This window comes from Ascaphus truei, chromosome 2, assembly GCF_040206685.1.
Source record: "Ascaphus truei isolate aAscTru1 chromosome 2, aAscTru1.hap1, whole genome shotgun sequence".
In the NCBI taxonomy this organism is placed as follows: domain Eukaryota; kingdom Metazoa; phylum Chordata; class Amphibia; order Anura; family Ascaphidae; genus Ascaphus; species Ascaphus truei.
Genome location: NC_134484.1, coordinates 240,929,339 through 240,951,213, shown reverse-complemented (window position 1 = coordinate 240,951,213; position 21,875 = coordinate 240,929,339). Strand labels below are relative to the sequence as shown.

Here is a 21,875-nt window from a genome sequence, read left to right as displayed (position 1 = left end):
ACATATACATACAGTATATATATATATAAAAAAAAAATATATATATATATATATATATATATATATGTTCTTCAGTATTTATTGGTACCTTTTTTTTATTTGGACCAACAATTTGTGTCATGGGACAAGCTTTCAAGAGTTTTCCTCTTCCTCAGGTCAAGCAATACCATAAATATATACGCACATAAACATGCGCACACACAGTGTATATGTGTGCGTGAGCGCATGTATGTGTGCGTGTGCGCATGTATACGTGTGTGCATGTATCTGTGTGCGTGTGCACGTGTACACTACCGACACACTTTATCCTAGCAGGGCTAGTTCCGCAAGCCGGGGGATGCCCCGGCTTGCTAGCCCCACTCCCTCGGCGTGCCGCGCGTCACCGATGCGCGGTCACGCGTCATCGGGTGTCAGCGCCCCCTGCACGCACGTCCAGGGCTCCCCGAGGGAGCCCTGGTGTCCCGCGATCGCGGGACGGCGGCAGGGGGTTCCGGGGGACCCGGCGGACCCGGCAGCGGTAGGGAGAGTGCCCCGATCGGAGGGCGCTCTTCCGCTGCTTTGGCGCGCGCCCGGCACCCTCCGGCGCGCGCCAGGTTACTGCTGCGGCCGAGAACGGGCAAATGCTCGAATAAACTCGGCCGCAGCAGTATGTGTGCGCGTGCGCATGTATATGCGTGCGTGTGCATATATATCTATATCATACAAACACATACATACACACCTAAGCTCCGCAGGGCCCTGTGCCTGCAAAATGTCTCTGTAAAGTGCTATGTAAAACTAGCAGCGCTATACAAGAACAAGCCATTATTAATTTTAATAACACATTGAATTGTACACATTCACATACACACAAAATTAAATATACATATTGTTTACAGTATTATATATACAGATTTGATTTTAAATGAGTTGTTAATATTTAACATTAACTACACACGTGCAATGGAATAAGGTTTAATTAATTAATTCTGAGCTACTCTCCTTTTCTGCTGCTGCTCGGTCAGTTCTGGGGGAAGATCATGTGACCAGGCAACGACTGATACATTTGTGCTCATGTACGTGCACAGCTGTGGTGGGGGCAGGACTCACAAAGGGGGTAAGCGCGGCCCTCCAAACCTAGCCGCCAACGCTCCCTTACCCCCCCCGCCCGCTCCCTTACCCCCCCGCCCGCTTCCTTACCCCCCCGGCCGCTAACTCCCCGGCCGCTGGGGGGCCAAGCAGCCTCGGATCTGCGCCAGTCCCACTCTCCACCACCTCTCACTCCCGTTGTGTGTGTGTGTGTGTGTGTGTGTGTGTAGGGACATTTTACTCCTGCCAACAATTTGTGCCTCACTTTCACCCCACCCACCCCCTACCCCTGTCCTTCACCCCCACTACCCCTGCCCTTCTCCCCCCCTACCGCTGCCCTTCACCCCCCCTGCCCTTCACCCCCCCTACCCCTGCCCTTCACCCCCCTCTACCCCTGCCCTTCACCCCCCCTACTACCCCTGCCCTTCACCCACCCCTACCCATGCCCTTCACCCACCCCTACCCTTCACCCCCCCTACCCCTGCCCTTCACCCCCCCCCACACCTGCCCTTTGACTGACGCACGCACACACCCTGACTGACGCACGCACACACCCTGACTGCTGCACAAACACACACACACACACACACACTGACAGAAACACACACACACACTGACACAAACACACACTGAGACACACACACACTGACACACACTGACACACACACACTGACACACTGACTGACACACACACTGACTGACACACACTGACTGACTGACACACACACACACACTTACTGACGCGCGCGCGCACACCCCCACACCCACGCACGCACACACACACACTGATTGAATGACTGACTGCCGCACGCACGCACTGACTGACTGAGGCACACACACACGCACACACTGACTGTCACACACACACACACACTGACTGACACACACACACTTACTGACGCGCGCGCACACCCCCACACCCACGCACGCACACACACACACTGACTGAATGACTGACTGACTGCCGCACGCACACTGACTGACTGAGGCACACATGCACACACTGACTGTGTGTGTGTGCGTCAGTCAGTCTGTGTGTGTGTGTTTGTGTTTCTGCGTCAGACTCACTGACGCGCGCACACACACTGACTGACGCACACACAATGACTGACGCACACACACTGCATGAAGCTGTAAAGGAGGGAGGGGGGGGGACTGGATTGATGTGAATGGGGGACAAACAGAGAGAGGGGGAGGGGTGAGGAGAGAGAGAGGAGCGGGAACATTACATCCCGGGCAACGCCGGGTCTCTCAGCTAGTATAAAATAAACGTAAAGAGAGGGTGCATACCATTCAATGATGGATACAAAAAAAGGAACAACAGGACAGTCACTCTTATACTCCCAGAAAGTGAATATATATATATCATTTACGTGAATCACTATCCGTATTTGAAGTGTGTGTGTATATAAATATATATATACATACAAATGAGCATACAGTAATATTTCCATTTGCTATTTGCCTTGCTATGGAGGGTTTTTGTCACTTTTTTACTCACATAACTTCACATATACATACATATATAATATATATATATATATATATATATATATATATATATATATATATATATGTATATATATATATATATATATATGCAGTGGAAGTGTATTGTGTGTATTTACCTACACACTCACTCCACATTTCAGTAACATACATATACATCTAAATAATATTCACATATACACATTTGCTATAAATGGAATTATTACAATTTTACATTATATACACGTGCAATGAATGGAATAAACACTGTAATATAAGTTTGAAATCGCCTATCCAAGCTGCTATGCATGGCTGATCCCTTTTCTCCAGCTTCCTTGAATGTACTCTATGAGGAAGATCATGTGACCAGACGCTAGTGCACGTTTAGAGAGAGGGAGGGCAGTGCTGACAAAGGGGTGTGCCTGGGTTTGTGACAGGACATGAAGGGGCAGTGCCTTAGCAAATGCTTGTTAAAATAGAATACAAGAAAATTGGTCTTTCAAAGTTGTTTTTTTAAAAACAGAAAATGCTAAAAGTATTATTTCTTACTACAGAACTGATTTATTAAAAAAACCACACATGCAGGATATTGACTGAACTGCAGCTTTAACACCTTGTCTCCCAATGGGCTCAACGAAGAAATTGATATGGCAGCATTTTTATAATATTAAATAATTTTTAAAATATCATCATTACAGATAAATGGAATTATATAGGTTACTAACATTTTTGTTTTTACAATGTTTTATAATGTCTATTTAATAATCAATGAATCGATATAATGTAATGGTATTTTCTTGCAGTGTTCACAGAGATTTTTAATTAACACAAAATTATTTTAAGTGGTACAATAAATTTGATATTTTAAATTTGGTCTATTGTCACATAATTATATTGTATGCTATTAAAGATCATCTTTTAATTATGTTGTATACTCGTGGGAACACTGCAGATAAATACCAATCTGGCACTGATGTAAATGATTGTTTGATTGTATAATCAATACTCGTATGATATAAAAGACTAAGACTAGAGCAACCAGCAATGAAAGTGCCCCTGACGAAGAGGACAAGAGTCCTTGATACGCGTAGGGCGGACATTGCTTTGGTTGCTGTTGCTGGTTGGGAGTCATCACTTCGGCATTGAGAGGACGCAGTGATCGGAGTTTCTGGATTTCCGAGCTCAAAGTGGGAGCAGGTGATCGCCCATAGTCCAACCCCCTGATCGACGTCACGCACCGACGTCACGAGTCAGCTGACGCGGAAGTGGATCGACTACTGATCGGAAAGAGGAGGAGGGCTGAACATCACCGTACCCAAACGAGCAGAAGAGTCCAAGCACCCCTGTTCCTGCGGTCATTATTGATACCGAAATGCTTGTACCAACTTTCTTTCTATGAGTTTTTATAACCGTTTTTATTTGACTATAAACTTAACTATACTATTCTATGGGCCTTGCGCTTTTTTCTTTTTTCTTCCCCTGTCTAGAGCTTTCAATCACACTGGGTTTCAAATTAAAATGTTATTGAAAATAAAGCAGTCATCAAAAAAGGAAAAAAGTGGATATCTCCCAAGAGTCCCAATTGATACCATCTGTACATACACTATTCCAATATGGAATTGTAGTAGTCCTATTGATTATAGAGAACACAAAATTTGTGCAATACATTTTATTAGACCAAGACTGGAATAAATATATACAGTGTCTAAAAGTCAAAATTTTTATGGCATTCTGTCATTTTCAAGTGAAAGTGTCAAATAAAGGACACAAGGTCATTGCAGTTAATGAGCTGCCATTAACAGCACATCTCTCACAAATATCTTTGAGAAAAAAACAAATAAAAACAAAGTACAAAGTACTTAATGTTCTGAAATTCAGATTTTTTTCCACCCCATGGCATCATATTACATACTGTATACAGGTACCTTTAAGGCTCTACTCATCTGCACCTTCCTAAATATCAGCTATGGTCTCTCATTATGCCCCTACTTGACTCCTGCCCTTTCTTGCCTTAAACACTTTTCCTGCACTGACCCTTACTCTTACTGTGGAACTCCTGCATGCAGTAAACGCCAACCATCTTCTCCCCCCACCTTCAAGACTAACCTTAAAACTCACCTCTTGAGCTTCCTAATAGCCTGGACTCCTGGCTACTGCCCCCCACCCACACTTGCTCCCATCAAACATTGTGGCAAAGTACTGCCATCTACTGCACTTATTCCCTCACCTGCTGTCTCTAAGTCTCCCAACATACCACTTAGATTGTAAGCTCTCTGTGACAGGGATTTCCTCTGCTATTGTCTGACGTTGTTGCACTTATTGTACTATAAATCCCTGTACTGTTTTTTGTCCTTTGTCAAGTGTGGAGTACATTGTGGGCGCTATATAAAAGATATACATACATTTAACCCTTGGTAGCCATTTGTCTCACAACAATCTACAAAGTAAAAAAAAAAAATGCAATACAGTTCAACCCCGTTATAGCGCGATCCGCTTTAACGCAGATCCGCATATAACGTGGTTTGAGCGTGGACCCCCAATCAAGATCTTGAACGCTGTCGGGTGCCTTGTTCCAGTTGGTGTTGGACTGCATAGCTGTCATCAGATGTTGCCTGCCTCGGTGGTGATTATATATCACAAATTGCCTTAATATCTTTTTTATATTGTGAGTGTTTTTAATCCCCCCACATTAAATGTTACAGTGTTACACTATGGGACGTGCGCGCTCTGTTTTTTTTTTGTTCATACATACATACATATATATACACATACACACACACAGTTAAGTTATGGTGAGTAAAAAAAAAAGTGACAAAAACCCTGCAAAGCATATAGCAAATGGAAATATAACTGTATGCTCATTTGCATGTCTTAGGCAGGTCTGCAACCCCGCCTTTCACCATTATCACCCAGCACACAGCACTTCCACTGCAGCAAGTGATTCTGGGAAATGACATGCAAATGTGTGCTCATTTGCATGTCATTTCCCAGAATCCCTTGCTGCAGGGGAAGTGCTGTGTGATAATGGTGAAAGGCGGGGTTGCAGACCTGCCTAAGACATGGAAATGAGCATACAGTTACATTTCCATTTGATATATATATATATATAAACCTATTGGGTTGTTCTTTAATTTAATAATAATAATTATATATATATATATATATATATAATATATATATATATATATATATAATTATTATTATTAAATTAATTAAATTAAAGAACAACCCAATAGGTTTATTGACGGGTACTGTAACCTTAATGAAGTGATCCCCTCCATTATACCTCTCATTTGGGGAGGGTCTAAATTGAGCCTTGAGCAGGACTGCAGCGATTCTATACCTAGAAACCATTATGGAGATTTTTATTTATATTTTTATGTGTCTTTATTGCAAGTGAACATAATATAAAACAGGTGTTGACACATATTCACAGTTATGTCACATCAATATTATAGATACAACTAAAAATAAATGGCCAATACAGATTCCAAACACGGAATAAAGGTCACAGTAGTATTCCTTCATTAATATAAAATCAACAAACTATTTATCTTGGCAAGATGTCATGGTTTGTATTTTTAAAACCAACTTATCATTCTAACCAGATTGTCTATAACTGTTCAATAGAAAAATGTCTACTCAACTTTTATGGAAAAAACAAAGAACAAACCAATCAAATAAAAAGTCCCAGTTACCAACAAACCGCCATCACAATCCCTACAACAGATTCCGTTTTTGCCCAGTTTCCCTCACTAACACAACTGATGCCCAGAGTATTTAAGAGGAGCCATAACTTCTTTAAAGACCGGTGGGGGTAAATTATTCAAATATGGTTTCCATTTGGGTATAAAGTTCCCGGCTCTATTAAAGATCAGTAAGTGTATCAAACTTTTCGTTAATCATGTGAAAAAGAAAAAAAAGATTCCAACTGGTTGATACTTGGGGGAAACTGCTTTAGCCAACTCACCAACATCAAATTGCAAGCAGACGATGTGATCTTCCGTGCCAGTATGGGCAGGGCATCTGTCTGGGTCCTATTACATTTTCTGTTGACCGTTTCCTCACTCCTCTGAGAACATCTATGTTCTCTCCAACTTGCCCACTCCCTATTTACCCTATTTTGGCGATTGTAAGACATCATCGATTCGAAGACGCACCCTTGATTTAATAAAAATATTGGGGGGAAAAAACTCCACTATATTAAATGTGCAGAATATTATTTTTAACTAGCAGACAATAGCATACATTTATTTAAACTGAACTACAACTTAATGCTGCGGCCACGCTGCCGCTGAGCGCACTTGGCGAGATTACTTCAGCGCTCGTGCACGTACGCTTTCCAAAGCTCAGCGCTTGGAGAGACATGGACATTTGATTTCCAAGCGCTCAGCGGTGTCACATGACCCTTCAATAACCAATGGGGAGAGAGAAAGGCACAGAATGGGGAAAGACGGGGGAGAAAGGGTGGAGGAAGACGGGGGGCGTGATCGGAGCCATGCTGTTGCTGCACACTAAAGATCCCCGGCCGCCATCTCCAGCAGCGCCTCCTAGCTGATTTTTTTTTGTAGTACATTGACTCTAAGACGCATCCCTATTTCAAACATGTGAAAAAAGCTGCGTCTTAGAATCGAGGAAACACGTGTGTACACCTCTCTCCCAACAACTTATTTACCCCTCAATAAAAAAACACCCACACATATCCTCTATTCATACCCTCTATCTACTTCTTCCTGCTGCTGGGGATCTCCCCTAAGCCTGAACCCAGACATACACACCTAATCTCACCTACGCATTCCTGCCATCTCTTCCCCTGTAAATGGTGTTAACCTTCTGATTCAATACAGACTAATCTTAAAACTCGTCCCACAAATCAAGTATCCCAATAGCCTGCACTCATGGCGATTGTGCCACACCCACAGTAACTCTTACCACCCATTGTGGCCAAGAACTGCCATCTACAGCACTTATTCCCTGACCTGTTTTCTCTGTAAGTCCCCCATCATACCACTTAGATTGTAAGCTCTTCGGGGCAGGGATCTCCTTTCCTAATGTCTGATTTTGCTGCGCTTATTGTATTATAATTCCCCCTACTGTATTCTTTGTGAAGCACCGAGTACACTTTTGGCGCGATATAAATAAAGACACACAATACACACACCAAAATAGCAACACCCTATAGACCAAAAGGTAGCCTTGAATGAAACAAACTATTCAAATACGTTTTGTTCCAGGTCCTCCTGATCTTTCCTCAGTACCAGTGGGCAATTGTACAATCCCTGTACTCACATTTCATACAGACTGCCTCAGTTTCAAATTTATATAGTTGTCTGGGAACAAGGAAGGCACAGTTCATCAATTTGAATTGTAATTCACTCAGATAAGCGTCTAGTGTAATGGTGTGTACAGTACCTCCCTGTATCCAGAAAGTAGGGTCTTTAAATCGGAATGGTCAGGGAAACAGACTTGAAATTAAATAAGGCACTGCAATGTTTAGCATGTAATTTTTATTAAAGGAATATATATATGAGACATGAGGTAAATCTGCAAAGGAACCGATAAGTTGGACTCCAAGGGGTTACCCTCTAACATCTGCAGGATGTCTCGGAGTAATGATTTGCTAGTACAGTATCTGATTTGGAGAAAAGCAAGAGTGAGAATGTGTTCAATTGTATTAAGTTTTAATTGTTCAAATGTAGGAAAGATGTGGCTCTCTTATGAAACATTCCTGTACAGTATAAATGCCCTTCTGGGTTCAAATACCAAATACGGATGTGTCTGGAAACGGCATGTGGAAGAAACCATTCTGGAGATATTTAGCGGGCTAATCCCCCCACAAACCAAAGTGAACTAATTCCAGCGATATGTTAAAGGTGTATTATCTGGGTAATTGATACATTGTTTACCCAAATCTGACACTTGCCAGTATTTTACATTTCGTTTTTGTTAGACATGGGATGAGTTTGATTTCCTCTGGCTGCTCCCTTTAGTGTGATCAGCAAGTGCTTGTAAAGTCTGTGTCACCCCCCTCCCCACATCTTTATTGTGTCTGAGAAGGACTGCTTGGGATTAGAGTAAAGAAAACACCCTTGATTGACAAACATTTCCCCAGCCACAGGCACTGTGACATTCAACCGGCCGTCTATGTGGGATTAACAAAGAGCTGAAGGTGTAGGGTAGTGTTAAGGACACAGCATTTGACGTGGATAAACAATGTCTAAATTCTTGTGTCAGCTCTCCTTGTGAGCAAGTGACTTTATCTCCCTGTAACTCCGGCACTAAAAGTCGACAGGTATCTCTTCAGCTGGGGGCCTCACTGTGTCTGCAAGATTTGATGTACAGTTCTACTTACATTGCCAATGCCACATAAGGGGGGCGGGGGGAACAATTACAGGTTTTGTCTGATTAAGGCGACATTTTTTTCCCCCCCAATAAAGTTACGTTGAAAAGTACATACTCGCCTTAATCGGGGCCACTACTTTGCGAGCCAATAAGCAGTCGGATATATCAGAATATCAGATAGGATAGGGTAAGCTCCACCTTGGGAGCCTGAAGCAGTCATGTTGCTTGTAGCAGAAAGTTCAAACCAAGAAAGAGAGAAAGAGACACACACACACAAACACACAAAACACACAAACACACAAACACACAAACACACACACAAAGAGAGTGAGAGACAAAGACACATATACTGTCCCGGCCAGCTTTAATCTAAAGCGGCTGCCTCCGCGGGTTAAAAATAGCCGCGGACGGCGCGCGGCTATCTTCGGCCGGTTTTCCCGCGCCACGGGCGCTTTCAATAATAAGCGCCATTAGCGCTTATCTATTGAAGCGGCCGCCTCGCGGGAAACTCCGATTCAAATCGGAGAAAAGCCCCGCGGTTGGCCCGCATTTAACAGTATACATACACACTTTTTATTTTTTTTTAACATTCAATGCGTTATTGCCAAGGGACACACACACACACTTTATATAAATCGAACCCAGGGCCTTTCAAATGCTAGGACTAATTCCCTACCTAATTTATTAATTATTTTATATTATAATGTATAATTTATTTTATTTTATCACTTATAAATTATTATATAAAATAATAATTTATAAATTATACCATATCATACAGGAATCAAACCCAGGACCTTTCATATGCTTGTACCAATTCTCTACCTCCAAGCCACAGGGTTTGTGTGATGTCACATCTCTGGAAAGTATTCTACATACATTATATGAAAAAGTAACCTCATCAGGGTTTTTTTTGTACATCAGTACTAAACAAGAAAATGTTTTATGAAGTAGAATTTTTCAGACACAAGCCGTTTTCCTGTAGTAGTTACAATCTAAATGTTGGTGCCTAAAGCACAGTAAGACAGTAACTTCACACCGGGGTCATTGGCTGCGAAGGCAAAGACATTAACAATAAATTACAGTACAGTACTCCTCCCTTCTAATCTTCAGTAACAGGGCAGAAAAATACGTTAACGTGGGAGCTAAAAGTAACAGAAAGGAATCTGTATTCACCGTTTGCAGAGAGAAATGAATCCAAAGTACCAAGAACTGCAATATATGGTGTTGCAGGGTACATGCAACTACACACGTCGGTTTCTTGACAAGGCTTATTTATTTAGCCTTAAAAGATATACAACACACAAAACAAAAATAGCTTTTCATCAGCAACAAACAAAAATAGCTTTTTCTTCCGCAAACCAAACAAAACAGTTTCTCTTTAGCAGACAGTCTATAAATCAGGTAGTCACCCTTTTCCTATGCAGGGGACAGACAGTTCACAATTCAACTACCTTGCTACTCAGACCTTGTTACAGGAATCTCTTTAGCAGCTTACTCCTCTCTCCTCAACAGCCAGGCTCCATGTGTCTACAGCCTGGGTTTTAACACACCTTGATTAGGCAGCTGGGATCCAACTAATTGTCCTGAGGTTCCCAGCTGAAGTTAACCTAGTCAGTGCTGCACTGCAGACTAGACATAGGTTTTCCAGGCATATAACTGGTGGCTTTTATTTACCCTGTCACATATGGTCATCACTAAAGTCTTTTATGATGTCAAAAGCAAGTAGACCACCACACAATGGGGTGAGGAAGAAAAAAAATGGCAAAAGCTTGAAACCCTTGTACAGTACACTTTAAAGAAGCAGTCAGATCAGAGTGCATGAACGGCAGTGATATATCTATGTGGTCCCATCTTGGTAATGGAAGCCCTTTAATTGAAGCCATAATGCTCACAGAACCATATTCAAGTTTAAACATTTCTGTCTCTGCCAACTCTCCCCACTTGTAAGCTCTTCGGGGCTAGTGACTCCTTTTCCTATTGTTTCAGGTCTGAAGCGCTTATTCCCACTATGTGTTAGAATATTATGTCACTTACAGTATTAGATTTGCCATTCGGCCCAGGCCTAATTCTGTTTCATGTGGGGGGGGAGAGGGGAACAGATCCTGTTTTGTAGGTGGGGGGGGGGGGGCAGATTCTGTTTCGTGTGGGGGGAGCAGATTCTGTTTTGTGTGGGGGGAGAGGGGAAGAGATCCTGTTTTGTAGGTGGGGGACAGATCATGTTTTGTGAGAGGTGGGGGGTGTAACAGTAGCCCAGGACTCAACAACATTTATATTTAAGGGATCAGTCACAAGGTAAACCAATGCAGCGATATAAAATGAGGCGTATTTGGAGAAGACCTCGGAAATACAAAGCAATACACACAGAAATATACACACTTACGGGGGTCTGGGGAATGAGATCTACCTTTCCTAGGTGCAGCGCACCCGCTTGCATGGGCTAACCCCGAACAGAACCTTGCTCCTTATGTCCTGCACTGAAAGCCAGCAGAAAATCCTGACCGGGACCAAGTCCTGAATCCCCTGGAACCGATTCCGGCAGAAAATCCTGACTGCGACCACTAGTTCGATTTTGAGAACTTGGACACAAAAGACGGGACTTAGTCTCTCCGAGGCAAGCTTTTCAGGCTTCAAAACAAAGACGGTCGCTCTGCTATTTCAAACAGAGCAACTTTGAAAAGCCGCCGTAGCTTCATCGACTCCCGATTGGTTGCGCTCCTCTCTCTTCTGGTCAGCACCTTACATACACTCTGCTGGGCTATCCCCAGAACGGAGGGGGGACAGAGCAGCCAATCCGAGAAGGGGAATCCCTCCCCGCCAGCCAATAAAAAGAGGGGCTCGACCCTCGGCTGACGTCAGGGGAGTAGGCTTGCCACAGAGGCTCGAAAGCTGGGTGAGTGGGAAATATGATTTTAGCCAAGAGGATCAGATTATATGGCCACATCCTCTCTGGCTAACTCATTGCCTCCTGCCGGACCAGGTCCATCACCGACATGTAGTCCGGACCTGGCCATTCGCCTTTTCTCACTCACCAAGTGCTTTCACACCTCTGGACAGCCTCTCCCCTTTTAACTACGGACCCTATGTAGACTTTCTGGCACCGTAACTAATCACCTGGGCCAGCTACATACAGACTTAAAATATGTGTTTCAATGTTTTATACATTTATTATAATACTGGAGGACCTTGGGGAGACATGACTGCACTGGATATAGGACTGTGATATCTGGGCACAAAAAGCAGGAGCCAGGGGGACATCAGGCAGCTTTTTTGTTTTGTGGGGGGATTCTGATATTGTGGGTGGGGGGGTTGGAGTTCTGTTTTATGAGGGGGAAGAGTTTCGGTTTGGTTTGTGTGGTGTGGGAACAGTTCTGTGTGGGGGGGGGGGCAGACCCTGCTGTGGGGAGGGACTGACAGATCCTGTTTTGTGGGGGATGGACAGATCCTGTTTTGTGGGTGGGGGTATTCTGTTTTGTGGGTGGGGAGGGGGAAGTTCTGTTTTATGAGGGGAGTAGAGTTTCGGTTTGGTGTGTGTGGGAGGGTGCCACTTTGTGTGTGCTGCGGCAGTAGGGGTACCATGCTGTGTGTATGTGCTGCCGTGTGTGCGCTGTGGGGGGAGGAGGGGTACCGTGGTGTGTGCTGCAGGGAGGTGCCATGTTGCACGTGTGTGCTGCTTGGGGGGGGTGCTATTTTGTGTGTGCAGAGCAGGGGGGACATTTTGTGTGTGCTGCAGGGAGGCGAGGGTGGTATGTTTATTGAGGAGAGGGCGAGATTAAAAATTTAGGGGCGGCTAAAAGGTGTGGCAAAATTGTAAATCCACACTGGTCACGTATATTGTAAAGCGCAACTCTTACTGTATGTTCATATACAGACTAAAACGTCTGTTTCCCCCCATTCCCCGTGTTTTTCTAGTGTTAAAACCACAATTTTCTTATTCTCTAGCTTCTGAGATTACCACGGTAAACCTTTAGACTGCTCTGGCATGAGCTCATGTTTAATCTACCGGTTGCTGACATTTTCAAATGCTTATATTTCCTGAACAGAGAATCAGATTTAAAAAATAGAAACACAGTTGAGAAAGGCAAGAAGGGGGCTCTTAAATGAAAAATGCAGAATGGCAATCAGCATGGACTGAGCTCTAGATATACACACACGAAAAAAGAAAAGTGCGCGCTCCATGGTGTGATCAAGTACAAAACTATTTATTAAGATCTAGAGTGGTGCAATACGCACTTACAGGATCAATGAGAAAATACATGGGAGAGGATCTGTATGTAGTCACCGTCCAGGACCTGGATACAACCAGCAGGTAGTCCGAAAGACCCAGAGATAGGATGTCCGCATGGGCCTACCGCCAAACAAAATGTGTGACCAATAGGTAAACAAATAAGACTAAGGCCGGAAAAGGGGATCCCCTGAAAAAGTTACTGTGTCAGGTAATGAAATACGTAGGGTGGTGACTTGACGCAATGACATCACCGCCAGAGGATTTTTCACTGTGTGTGGATTTTCTGGGATTCATCCAGCCCTGGCAAGCACCACTCGTCTGGTCCAGCTTTATTTGTTTACGTGTGTGTGTGTGTGTGTGTGTGTGTGTGTGTGTGGACTTGGATATAGATGTATACATACACAGTGAGGCACTCAACTATTCTAGAGAAACCTAAAGCTTTACATTACATAGCTTAGTAGAGTACACATAGATGGGCTGGATCACCACTCTAGCTCAATCACATATGTAAGAAAAAGCAATCCATAGCACTCAGTTTGTCAGTAACATTTCAAATTTATTACATCTGGTACAAAAATGATTTAAAAATGGGCGACGTTTTGGAACACGTTCCTTGTCCAGCTCGACAAAGGAACGTGTTGTTCCTGAAATGTCACCCATTTCAACTTGCACTGAAACAAAGCTAGTGCTGTGGATTCTTTATCTATACACATCGCATACAGTATACTTTTGCTGCTGTGATTCCCTTATGTCTGATGTCACTGTGTTCAACAAGAGTTACACAGACAAAACCCTCCTGTTATATTTATTAACTCGCTGATAAGGACAGGTTGGGCTACGGGTGAATAAAACACTGACTACTACTCCCCTATTTAGAGGACCATTAAACAAATACAATTTGATTAGATAACAAATACAACCAGAGATTAGATTGGTTTAGGGAAACGTTGTTTTGTTTTGTTTTTTTAATTTAGATTTTTCGGGTGCCGGCTCCATGGGATTGCACGTATAATTTCAATAAAACAAAATCTGTTAAAATCTTTGCTGTAAAAGAATCTTTGCTAAAAGAAGCCAAATAGTTTTTTTAAATATATATATAACAAAGAAGAAATTGTTACCTACAAGGCATTGCACCGTTTTGGTACATTTTATTGGACATTTAGTTTTCACCCGCATATTTAATCATCAATACAATCAACATAAGGATGGGGACGACACCGGATTTGGTTAAAAAAATAATAATATCCAAAATGAATTCAAATGTGCATATCCAAAAACATAAATTATACACGAGGTAAAGGCATAAAGTGACCTGATACAAGTCTAAAAAACGTTGCGTCTCAACTAGGCAAGTCATTTGTATACATGTATCATGTCAATGTATTTACCTTATTTTTGTATATGCACATATAAATGCATTTTGGGGGAAATACTGGTATTCTTATTCTAATATTGGATGTATCTTTAATTGAGATTTTCCCCTTCACATTTAATTACTACTGTATATTGTGGATTCATTTGAGCAATACATTGAGAGTTACCTCTCGTGTTCAAGTATGTCCTGGGCATAGAGTTATGATGACAAATACATGGTTACAAATACATAGTTACATTAAGTGAACATGTAGTATAAGAACATTGGATTTATAACCATATAAATGCTATTCCTGTGGTAAAGTCCTCTGTGATTGTGTATGCTTTCCTATATTGTATTACATTTTATTGGAACCATTTATTCTCCTTTTGCCATGTAAGGGTTCAATGCAACTACTAACGTCTTTGGTCACCCTAAATCATTAAACTGGTAGCAAGTATCGAGATTGCGCGGTATGGATATGCAAATACTTTTTATTTATTTTTAGCAGAAAATGAAAATAAACAATACTACAGAAATGAAATGGGAATTACTGTGGGTCACACACCAAATGTGTCAGCCTTCACAGCTCCCCCTCTTCAAACAACTCCACAACTACTCCTGCAAACCAACACAAGCTTTATTTCTCTGCAGGGTCTGAAGTTAACCAAGATAAATTAACAATCGGAGGAGACCAAGGGAGGACTGAGCAGGGTACTGCATTAAAAGCGGTACCATGAAAAAGTGTTCATTGTTTAAATTAGAAAATATAAACTATATAATTAAAATAAAAAAGTACAAGAGTTCTACATTTGTGATTTTAGTGAACCAGTACAGCTGTTCCCATCTCAAATTTGCTTTCACATAGAACAAATGTAAAGAAGCATGCACAAAGGAAATATGGGAGAGAGGAGATGGGTTGTTTGTGATAATAGATGGGCAATACCCATAATATAGGTTGGTAAAAAATGTTTACCTTCTATAATATTGCTGAAAAGCCAAAATCTGAAACCCAGTAATGACAAATGGGACATGGAAAATTCATACTGGTCTTGTTAAAGGGTTACTGTATGTACTGTACTTGTAGCAGACTTACCTATACTTATGTAATGACCAAAGCTTTTTTAACAGAGTGGAGTTACTTAATGCAGCTATTTTAACATTTTAAAAAGCGGGCATATTTTATACTGAAGTGTGTGATTGGAATAAAAAAAAGTTTAAACAAAAAAAAAAGGTGTAAAAATCTAATTTTTATATATATATAAAAAATAATAATAAAAAGAGGGAGTAGGACTACAGAAAGCAGTCTGGATAATTTAATGTTATTACCAACTCTCCGGGGGTGGCGCGAAGACAACAAAAATGTTGAGGTATAATATTTCCCAGAAATAGATTATGCCATTTTTATCTTTCAAGAAAATAATTTCTTTAATTACAGCACTGTCAAGCTGATGAGGCCCGAGAAGCAATTTACAGTGCCGCACTATAGTATGCGGTTAATTATTTATACCCACCGTCAGAAAGTACTCTTCCTGTTATTAAACCCATAGATTTCTTTAGAGGATGCAGGCTTCTGATTAACTTGTTTTCATTCCTCCTGTAATAGCACAACAGTCTGGCCCAGCATGACTAGCGGGGAACTGCAGACTTGCTCCCAGTGCGGCTATAAATACATAGAGGTGCTTTGGGTGCCGGGCACCTCAATAAAGCAGAAGCGGCATTTACCATAACATGTTCACCCGAGGTGGGCAACCCTGTCCCCAATCGCCACAAGTGGCGAATTGGCCATGAAAGTGTGGCGAATGAGTTTGCCAGCTCCCACAGTAAAATAAACGTTTTCCTGGCGGCGTGTGCTAATTTCCGCTTTCTAAATGAGTCAACAAAGTGAACCAGCAGCATGTGATAGTGCTGAGGTGAGGGAAGCAGACGAACAGTGTGCGTTTTAGAAGGAGCAGCTCAGTGAGTAAAGACACTGACTGGCACTGAGTTTGAGGAAGGGGAACCTGGTTCAATTCCCGGTGTCGGCTCCTTGTGACCTTGGGCAAGTCACTTTATCTCCCTGTGCCTCAGGCACCAAACACAGACTGTAAGCTCCACGGGGCAGGGAACTGTACCTGCAAAATGTCTCTGTAAAGCGCTACGCAAAACTAGCACCGCTCTACAAGAACATGCTATTATTATTATTATATGTTTGATTGAGCAACCTAATTTCTCAATTTTTACATTGTGTGGCGATTTTCACTTCTCATTCGCCACGGCTACATTGAAAAATAGGTTGTCCACCTCTGATGTACACTCTCTCTCCCTTAACCATTTAACTCTTGTTGTGTAACTCAAGATCTATAGTATTCCATAGATTTTCAAGTTTAAACCTGGGAGCCCTACTATAAATATAGATTATCTCTGCCACTGGGAGTCATTTTTTAATTAAGGGAACATCTTAACAGTGGTTCAAGGAGTTCTAACTTTTCTACAGTAGATGGGAAGCAAGGGGTCTTCAGAGCCGACCTGGGGACACCCTGCTTCCCGAGATATATAAATCAGGAAAGGTGGTGTCGGTAAAGTCTCATCCAGGACAAATAAGATGGTGGATTAAAGCTCCCCCGTGATGGGGGTCAATAGGAGGTTGTGATGCAATCTGTCATGGCTTCCTATTGGCCTGCGTAATGCGGGGAAACTTCTCCATGTACAGTTGTATTAGCGGCATCTGCTCAGTTAAATCTCTCGGTAAGCAGTGGGGCCCCAGAGCTGAAATTAACTTGGTTCAGCTTCAGAGACCCCGTGCTTCCCATCTATAGATAAGAAAATAGGGACAGAGGGTAAAGGTGGGGTTGCTCCTTAAAATACATGGAGAATTCTCCGAAAACCCTCAACACTGTCTCGAATATAGAAGTTCATACAGAACTAAGTCACTAAATAAGCAATCTCGCCTTACGGTGTTTACGGCTTTCTCTTTGAATGTGGGAAAGGGAATGAATATATTTACACACCAAAGCTATACCCTCAAAGCATATTTTACTACTTTGTTTGTTTTCATACATGTACAGGCAAATAAAACGCCCCGACATATCTCCTGTGTGTGGAAAACAACAGAGTGAAAATAACATAAAAAGATTACCTTAATCTGGTCAACCGCACTAGTCAGGAGATAATGGCCGCCATATAAATAAAGCTGACAAGACTAAATGGGGTTAATTACCCTGAAAGTAGTCTACAGTACTTAGCCTAAAATACTCCAGATCCACTGGCAGCCCTGTTTATCAGAGACCTCTGGGTATAAAAACCTGGATATATCAGTGTTATAGTGCCTATATAACAGGGATAAATACACTTATCAGGTGTGTGGGTCTCCAAGTATCTAAATTCCTTATTTGTTATGTAAGTTCATATCCTCCTTCAGTGTAATACCTGAAGAATTTAATAGCAGTGTATCGCAGTGCCAGAGATCAGTGTAGGACCAATAATTTAAAAAGGCTGACCCTACATACATAACTCTATAATACTGGGATGGGTAGGGTAGTGGAAAGGGAATGTACTACAGACTTCGGCTAAGCTTGCCCTGGGTCCTGACTAGAATGTGCTACTGTGGTTCTAGATACATGCTGTTGCAGGACAATTATGTGATCATAACATATTTTCACAGGGATCTTAGCTTATCAGCTGGCAGTTTGTAACCCGGTCTCAGCGGCGCAGTCTGTCGCGTAGTATGTTTTTCTGTCGCTTCCACAAAGAGGTAAGTATCAGCCCCCCTGACTGCTGGCATTTAAGGGGATATCACCAATTAGAATAGAGGCATCAAAAATAATTGCAGAGGAATAATGTAACCCCTTTAATCTCAGAATGTAAGTGCAATCATTAAGGTGAAAGGATTTGCTACCAAAAAGAAGCTACACTGGAGTAGATGATACAGCCAGATTGTGAATGATACTTTTATACGATGTTATGGCTAAGAGAAGATGTATAGAACTACAGCTGATGGCATATCAGGTAGAGAGATAATCGCATAACCCTTACACAAAAGGAGGGAAAGAACTACAAAATTATTAAATATATAGCAGAGGGAAGTGTGGGGGGGAGGGGATGTGTGTGTGTGTGTGTAACAAGTAAAATTAATTAAGTAATGATTGATGTTTTTCACAGAACAGTGTCAGGAAACTATCTGGAAGGTCCCAGGCAGCATGAAGAGTGACAATGTGGTTATAAATGTCACTCTTAAATGCTGCATTCTGGGGATAACATTTTATGACACCTGGACATGTGTGCTGTTATGCGGGATATACAGAATCATGGATGATGGACAAATAGAGACTAATGATAACCTAGTGAATTACATCATCATGTTGGTTACTAATTCACAGAAGCTATGAAAATAGAAAGCCTTCATTCAAGCCATTGGCGCTGAGAGTTTGAAGATCATAGATCCAACGACATTCCCTTTATAAGAGGAGTTTGTTCCTATCCCCCTTTCTAGGTCCCATGATAAGGTGGTCTATCCCACAAAACTTAAGGCTGCTGACATCACCCTGGTGGGCTTGATTAATGTGACGTGCAAGGGGGGTCTCAAGATGGTTACGTGCTCAAGAATGCGGCGACGAAACTCCGACGGGTCGTGCCCACATACAGAACTTCATCTCGCAGATGCAGGTAGCCAGATAGATAATGCCTGTGCTTTTGCAATTAATAAAGTGACTGACGATTAACTGGTGCGTGCTGTTCCAGTTAGAGAAAGATTTCGCTGGAGTGATAAATGCACACACCTTACACGTGTCACATTAAAAAAGGTGCCCTTGGGTCTCTGGGGAAGCCAGGTACCAACAACAATGTTAGTCAGATGGCTGTGAACAAGGTGATCCTTGAGCTTGGGTGCTCTACGACTGACTAGGGTGGGGGGTAGACTTCAATACCTGCCTGAGTTTCTCATCCTCTAAGAGGAGGTGCCAGTGAGTTTTTAAAAATTGGCTAATGTGAGTCCATCTGTTGCTGAAAGAACCTATGAATCTTATAACCTTAGTTTCAGTGTTCAAAGGTTTTTTGATGGCAAGAAGGTCACTTCGTTTCAAGTTCCTGGCTCTCTTGAAGGCTTATTTTAAGACAGGCCTTAATATAGCCCCTCTGTAAAAATGGTGTAGTCAGTAAATTGTGACTCCTCAAATTGCTTATCTGTGGAGCAATTCCTCCGGATACGGAGGAACTGATCTACAGGAATATTCCTAATCAAATGTGATGGATAGTGAGTATCGGCACGTAAGAGACTATTTGTAGCTGAACTCTTATGGGAGGAAATGCAGTTTATCTGCTTGTAGTGCACTGGTTCATTTCAAATTCAACTTATTCATGTTCAAGATGGTAATGAACTTTAGGAGAGTCTATGTACTGATCTATGTACTGGGTATACGGGATCCAGTCCTCGTGAAACATCACGGTCTCCTCCCACCAGCTAAGGTACAGGTTGGCATATGATCATGCGCACGTAGTGCCCATCGCAGTACCTTGGATCTGGTGATAAATGTGTCCATTGAACACAAAATAGTTATTAGACAGGCAAGACAAAGTCTAACAGGTCTAAGACAAACTGATTGTGGAGGCTAAAGTTTAACCCTCTACTCTTGAGGAAATGTGTGATAGGATTGACCCCCACCGAGTATGGTATACTTGTGAATAAAGTCTCAATGTCGAATCCCACTAGCAGTGTGCATTTATCCAAAGAGATGCCCTCTATCCTTCGTAGGGTATCACTGTTATATAGGCTATTCCATCTATAAACACGAATCATTGATGTCCAGGGTATTATAACCAGAGGTCTCTGATAAACAGGGCAGCCAGCAGATGTGGAGTATTTTAGGCCAAGTACTGCAGACTACTTTCAGGGTAATTAACCATGTAGTCTCGTCAGCTTTATTCAAATGGCAGCCATTTTCTCCTGACTAGTGTGGTTGACCAGACTACAGTCATCTTTTAATGTTATTTTCATGCCGTTGTTTAACAATTTTTTTCCCCGCCTCACGCCCTCTTCATTTTAATGTAGCCTTACTAAGATGTTTTTTTTTTTTTTTTTTTTTTTTTTTTTTTAACATTAACAGATTTCCATACTCAGTAATTTGGGGGACATAGTTGTTGTTTAGTCTACTATATGGGAGCATCGTTTTTATCCATCTCTTCTACCAGTGAAATTTTCATAGGTTCTACTTCAACTCAGTCCTTCAGTAATATACTGAGGAGTATGAGTGGACAAGATTGGGGCCTTGCTTGTTTCTCCACACATAGGAGGTATCTGTCAGACAGGGCCTTTTCTTTGCCTTTATTCGTTGCTTTTCCCCTAGTGCACCAACCCTCTACTCTACAGTGCACCTATATAGTTTAAGCAGGTATCCCAACTCATTAAGTGTTTTCACCAAAATTGTTTTTATACAGTTTTTACATAGATTTTAGTTAGATTTTTTTTTACTGTGATGTTCAATAAGGATCATCAATTGTGTGTTGTATTATGTGATTCACTCCTTAGGAGATTGCAGTGAATCACAAATTGCAGCTGCGGATTGGTGTTTATACAACATTAGTATTAAACCTATAAGTGTAGGGGTACCATGCTTTGGAGAGGCCAAGTGCAGCCTTTTATGCCACAATGATACCCCAGCTAGGGATCTTCATCAGACGTCCTGAAAGGGTTAACATTTGGTGCTTAAACAGGCTCTATAAAAGCCTGTATTACTACTAGATCGCTCCATCACCCCTGACGAAGTGACGCATTACGTCACGAAACGCGTAGGGTGGAGCTACGCTAGTCCGTGTGCGGAGGCAGCAGGAGTGTGGGCGGCAGTCGCAGCCGCAAACGGATGGGAGAAACATAGCACTGGTCTTACCTACCGGACACCGCTCAGGAGGCTCAAGCCGCGGACGGCAATCTGTGTTGTGCAATTCTTAGACACATCGTAAGTGTGTTTTTATATGTGCATGTGCAAATAAATGTTTTATCAGTACTACACCAGGTACTTTTTATTTCATTTTGGGTAAAATCGTGCGTTGGTGTCTATGGATGAAAATACGCAGCTGTTGACCAGATTGAGGGCAGATGAGAGGACTAAAGATACCTATAATATGCCTGCGATCAATTGAAGTGGGCTCCTTGATTAGAGGTGCTGCACAATGGTTTGTCCCTTTTTACTTCCTTAGGAAAAACATCTTTGGAGGAAAGAAAAATTATAAAGCCACCACGTGGACAACTGGACTGTTTTTCATCACTCCATACCTATATCGGAAACATCATTTGGAGGAAAGAAGAATTCTCAAACCATTCGTGCGGTTAACAAGACTGGTTTTCATCTCTCCATACCTATACGGGACTGGTATTGTACTGTTCTGTTTGTTTTGCACCTGGGACTATCTGTTTGACATATC

At 42.1% G+C, this 21,875-nt stretch overlaps 1 protein-coding gene across 2 annotated transcripts in view; it reads right to left on the bottom strand.

The window, feature by feature from the left end:
* GALNT1 (polypeptide N-acetylgalactosaminyltransferase 1) overlaps positions 1–21,875 on the bottom strand; it is a 242,526-nt gene that overhangs the window by 106,741 nt on the left and 113,910 nt on the right. The window lies entirely within an intron of this gene.